Genomic DNA, 5,940 nt, shown 5'->3' with positions numbered 1-5,940 from the left:
TAAAAAGATATATTATTATTATTATTACATAAAAATATATTCGTGCAAGTAATATTTAAAAATACTAAACTTACTAAAATATTGTAAAATTGATAATATATGTGCAACATCCTTCTCCTTATTTTCCTCAATATATCATTAATTTAATACTGCAGTTAAATAACTTAACTCGAGAAGATGTTTTAATTTGATTCTAATTTATTTCCTTACATACGTTAATACGAATGTTGCTTATGTTGAAATTAACTACAGAAATAGATTGATTAATATTTTGATACACATGAAAGTAAGAAGATAATAAAATGTTATTTAACTCAAGGAACAGGGTTGCCATTGCTCCTTTGACATCTAACAGTGATGAGTTACAATATACCATATATTTTCTATAATATATACCCTGCTGCAAATTCCTAGGGAATTTTCCTATGGGTTTGCCTAACCTAATGGTAAATTCGACAGGTCCCCATGGGAGAAGGCTCCTATCTTGCTATAAATTCCCAAGAGTTTTTTCATGGATTCCTATAGAAGGGCTGTGCACAATGAAAGGAATAGAGAACAGGAAAGAATAAGAATTTTAACTTATCAGAAACTGTATATTCCATAATACATGATTTCAGGTAAGTTGAAATTCTTATTCTCTGTTTTTTGTTCTCTATTCCTTTCATTGTGCGCAGCCCCTAAAATTCTGTAGGAGCTTGTATGTAAACAATTGATGACAACAGAGAGAGAAAAATATCAGGGCGCTTTTCGTCTCAAACTCAGACCTGGTCTCTCCTCCAAGTTGATAAACTTTTGTCCTGCCATTGAACTACACAACTCTGAGCTTCTCTATTGTGCTTATTTCCTCTAAATTTCTTACAGGTATCTATAGGATTTACGCAGCATGTATATATAGGATAACATAGGAAATTTTTCTACAAGATTTTACATAGTAATCTATGGCATCAGTTCATGAAAAGAGGCTCCTACAGGATCGCATGGAAAAAAGAATAATGTGTATGTTGATGCAATCGAACTTAAATGATAAACAGGATGTCTCGAGTTTATTTTTCGAGTCAGCGACTTAGAATTATAACCAATAGAAATACAAGATTAATTACGTGATAGTTTGCGATTATCTCGTATATAAGAAAAAATAGTAAATCTCGTAAAGCGAGATAGATATAGGTTGATACAAGAGTTTGTTACAAGAGCAAGAAACAATCTAATGCAGAAATAGAAAACAGATAAACGTCACAATGATATAATACAGTTATATAAATAAATATACTATTATTTGTTGTATTTTCGCTCATAACTTAACAACACATTTGCATTGCATGTTAAGAAGTTTTATGAATCTATCAGCCGAATCTATCAGCCGAATTATCTAAAATTCAGTTCCTCTCGATTTTCAAATATCGTATTATGTCCGATACAATTCTGAGATTCGCTCGCGTTTTAGTAAATTTTACTCTTTTATACAATCCACATATATGAATCTGTAGTCTATACAAACATATTGAGTCAATGGATAGCAATCATCGACAAACATCAAGTATGATCGATCAATTAGAATTGGCAATCAGAGTCGGCAATCGAGTTGGCTTATGTTACGTGCCATGTCACTTTTGTTAACGTTACGTTTTTAACATAAAATTTTTCTATACTTTTGTTCCTAAACATTTCTGATAAATCTTGTTTCCTGTTACTTTTCTTATTTGCTTTTATCTATTGTTTTTAGTCCTTTTTTTATCTATCCTTAAGACCCGTCTCGAATATTCAGTCTTATAGATATCTTATGACTCAATCCCTAAGGGATTCTTGAGTCATCGACAATTACATATCTCAGTTTCTTTTATCCCTATCACGTATATTTTTATTCGAAAATATCACGTTATTAGTTAAAATTTATCAGAATCTCTATCTCTTTTGTCATAGTGAAGATCCTTCTAGTTCGAATCAATCTGTTCTCATAAGTTGCGAATAATACATCTCCGATTTAGCTTGCCTGTATCAATATTGAATAAAGTTCGATCAAAAAAAGTTGTCAAATTTTTTAAATATTTTAAATATTATGTGCATCTCACTTGTAACACCTACAGAGGCTGTGTTCCAAAATTGATTGTCAGCGCAGATATGTCGTCATAAAAACATGCTGCTAACAGCGTTCCAATTTTAGTATGCAATTGATATGAATTGATGCGAATATACATTTCAAATTGGAACAATACTCGTCATCTTGGATGCTGTAGCTACCTCTCTCTTCAGCTGCAGCAAAAAATGATGATAAAATTAGTGATGTCTTTACTCTCTCGCAGCACTATCACAGTATGTGTTGATAATGCTGCCAGCGCTGGCAAACAATTTTGTAACATAGCCAGAGTCGGTAGTCTGATAGGACCTTTAAGCTGTAATCACACTACAAACTTCCGACTCTGAGGGGCTTTGCACAATAAAAGGAACAGAGAACAGAGAACAGAAAATAAGAATTTCAACCTATCAGAAATTATGTATTCCACAATACATGATTTCTAATAGGTTAAAATTCTTATTCTCAATTTGGCCAAACCACGTCTACTTTTGCTTCGCATCGTCTGTAAGTGCGCAGTCTACCAACCGTGAAACGCGAAATATGGGGCGGTATTCATAGTCTATTTTTATTTTAAAACCATCTTAAATATAATTTCTTAAGATGTTAACAGTCCTCGGATTGACTTACGACATCTTAAGATTGACTTAAGACAGTCTTAAATGTAAGAATCAACTTTTCTCACATAAGAAAAGATTCAGTACCAACTTCATAATGCGAAACTGGTTGGTATTCATATGCCTGTATTCATAGTCAAACCTTGTACTTAAGGCTTCCTTAAATTTATCTTCAGATGCTCAGCATTCAATGAAATAATTCGTAGAGTATGTAAAGAAATTTAAGAAAGCCTTAAATATAAGGCCTGACTATGAACACGAGTAATAATCAATTCTTACATTTAAGACTTAAATCAATCTTATGTCATAAATCAATCTGAGGATCTAGCAAACAAGAATAGATTGAAATGAATTGAAATGGAATTCAGATTTTCAGAAATATTGATTTCACGAATGTTAAAATGAATGCTTTTCAATTCTGAATGCATTTTTATTCATTTATAGGAATTGCATGGAGCATATCTCTATGCCTTTCAATCTAAAAATAATATTAGTTTTTTCTGTGCACACAAACACAATTCTGAATATTATTCAATTCAAAATTTTAAATAGGAAATGCAGTTTTTCAATCCAATTGAATCCAATTAAATCCAAAAAAAGTATTCGCTATTTAAAATACGCATTCGGATAGAAAAAAAAATTTCAATCCATTTTAATCCATTCTCGTTTACTGGATATGAATACAGCCACATGTTTCGCGTTTCACAGTTGTAAGCCTTGCGGAATGAGAAGCAAAAAAACGATAGAGCGCTAATTTTAGAGAGAGATGCTTGTAAACTGAACATACTATGTAATCTTTCCACCATGCTTTGAACTCACAGAGCAGAAAAATACAGTTCATATTGGTATAAATACAAGGATATGTTCATGATAACGCCAAATAACCAATAAGAATTGCAGCCTGACTATGTCACCATTACGCGATAAATTCAAACGGTTAAAAATGAAGTAAACCATAACGTCAATGTGCGTTCGGAATTACGCACAAAGCGCATCATTTATTCTTATTGATTAGTGAAGAATAAAAAAGAATAAAATGATACCTCATGCGCTTCGTATGTAATTCGGAACATACCAAAGGATAAATCAAAAAGGATCTTATGAGAATGATGAATAATAAGTATAAATTTGAGACGTCAAAATAATAATAAATAACTAATTTTCATGAGAGAACACACAGAATTTTCACAATTCGCATGTAGCCATGCGTTACAACGCAATAAAGTGGCTCCAGACCTCTGACAGCCATATTTTAACTGGGCCAAAGTGCTCCGAACACATGTTTACCGAGATTGCACGAATGTGATGTTGGCAGACTGCTGCGCAGAAGCCTTCTAAACTCATCCACCGGATGAGCATAATCTTATATTTATACATGGCACCTACAGTTTAATGTCGATTCCAAACGACGAAATTTTTGTTTAGAGAAGTGTTCTTGGCAAGAATACTATCGGTGAGCTGCCGCTTCCTTTTGAGAAAACGAATATATGAAAATATTTTGGTTTTACTGGAAATCGAACCCGGAATCTCTAGCATAGACCAGTGCGCTGTCTACTTTGCCACACTCGCTCTCATATGTAAAGAAATGAATTACTATAAAATATTAACATCAGAGATGTTACATATCAAAACGCAAAAAAAAAAGTTTAAATCTCTAAAATATGTTCGTATTCGATATTGTTTGCTGATAACACCGATAATCAATAAAATTTATATATAATTTAGAGATCTTGGGTAATTAAAATAAAATTCTGATTATCGATAATAGTTATTCGTAATCGAAATAATTTCAAATAATTTTCATCATCAGTAATGATTATTTGCAATCGAAAATAATTTTAATTATTTATAATGGTTATTCGTAAACAAAAACAATTTCCATCATCAGTAATGGTTATTCGTAATCAAAACATTCTCCGACATTAGTAATAGTTATTCGCAACTGAAAATAATTTTAATTATTTATAATTAATTATTTATAATGCATATTTGTAACCAGAATCACTTTAAGAGAAATATAATTGATATGCTGTAACTTTTTTTATTTTGGTTATAACAATTATGGTGTCTGATAGAAATTCTTACCTTATTGGTCAAGATCTCGAGAGAGTGACGTGTGTGCGTGCGTGCATACATGTGTGTATGTGTTTTGACACACTCATAATACATTTAAATTTATCTACAATAGTGTTTATGAAAATGCTGAAACGATCCTAAATATGGGATCATTGTGATGAATCCGAGAATGGATTTGCTATTTATAAGCCCTGTATTGAACGATTCAAGACATACCTAAAGAATAATGTTAAATTGAAAAAATTATTTTTCTTTCGATGACTTTTTTAAGTTTTAAAATGGAAATACCTTTAAGAAAAGTAAAAATTTACTTGATTTCAAGAAACATTTAAATAAAAATGACATTTAAATAAAAAAAATTCTTCTTTAACCATAGAGCAAGTTCAAATTTCTTCAATAAAAAAATTGTTTTGATTGAAGAAATCGAGAATTATCAAGATTTATCAAAACTTTCAAGAATGTACATCTTCGAACAATATTCGAAATGTTTCGAAGCAGAACAATGACTAAATTGATTGAAAATTCGCAAGAGATATGATTAAATACCCATCACTAATTATTATATAGTGCGGTAAAAGTATCGATTAGGGGACCAAGCTTCAATGATCTTGACATATGTTGTCAAGGTTATGACTCTGAGCGACCTCCAACAAGTTTTAACCGTTGCTCGTCCTTTATTAAGAAATTATTAACAAAAAAATTTTTTAAATAATGTATATGATATCCCTTTTCCACTATATAAAACAGAAATTTTCTGTTTTAAAGTATATTTTACAATTTTTCACGCGAAGCGAGAGAGTAAAGCAGAAAAAAATTTTCTGTTCTAAGAATAAAAATTATATAAGAAAATATGAATGTCATGCGCCCTCTAAGCAGAGAGGGGGGGGGGGGGGGGAGGTAGAATGAGAGTCGCTTCGCGTGGAAAGTTGTAAAATATACTTTAAGGCTTTTTCATGCTCGACGCTCATTTTTAGCGTCAAAACAAGTCACGTAATCAGAATTGCTTGGTATTCAATTTTGATTGTGACCTGTTTAACGCTCGAATCGAGCATCGAGCATCAGCATAAAAATGCTTTAAGCAGAAAATTTCTATTTTATATGATCGAAAAAGGATATCATATACATTATTTCTTAAATTTTTTTTGTTAATAACTTTTTAAGGACGAGTGACGGTTA

The 5,940-nt window shown here is 31.4% G+C and overlaps 1 long non-coding RNA gene across 1 annotated transcript; it reads right to left on the bottom strand.

The window, feature by feature from the left end:
• Positions 1-1,376: 1,376 nt before the first annotated feature.
• On the bottom strand, positions 1,377-3,923 carry LOC108693799. The gene is made up of 3 exons (XR_001932044.1): positions 3,732-3,923; positions 2,083-2,250; positions 1,377-1,990 (listed from the first exon to the last, which is right to left on the bottom strand). It is a non-coding gene; the product is annotated as an uncharacterized LOC108693799 (long non-coding RNA).
• Positions 3,924-5,940: the final 2,017 nt, after the last annotated feature.

Source organism: Atta colombica, unplaced genomic scaffold (genome assembly GCF_001594045.1).
Source record: "Atta colombica isolate Treedump-2 unplaced genomic scaffold, Acol1.0 scaffold99, whole genome shotgun sequence".
NCBI classification, from domain to species: Eukaryota; Metazoa; Arthropoda; class Insecta; order Hymenoptera; family Formicidae; genus Atta; species Atta colombica.
This window is presented reverse-complemented; position numbering and strand designations above follow the sequence as displayed.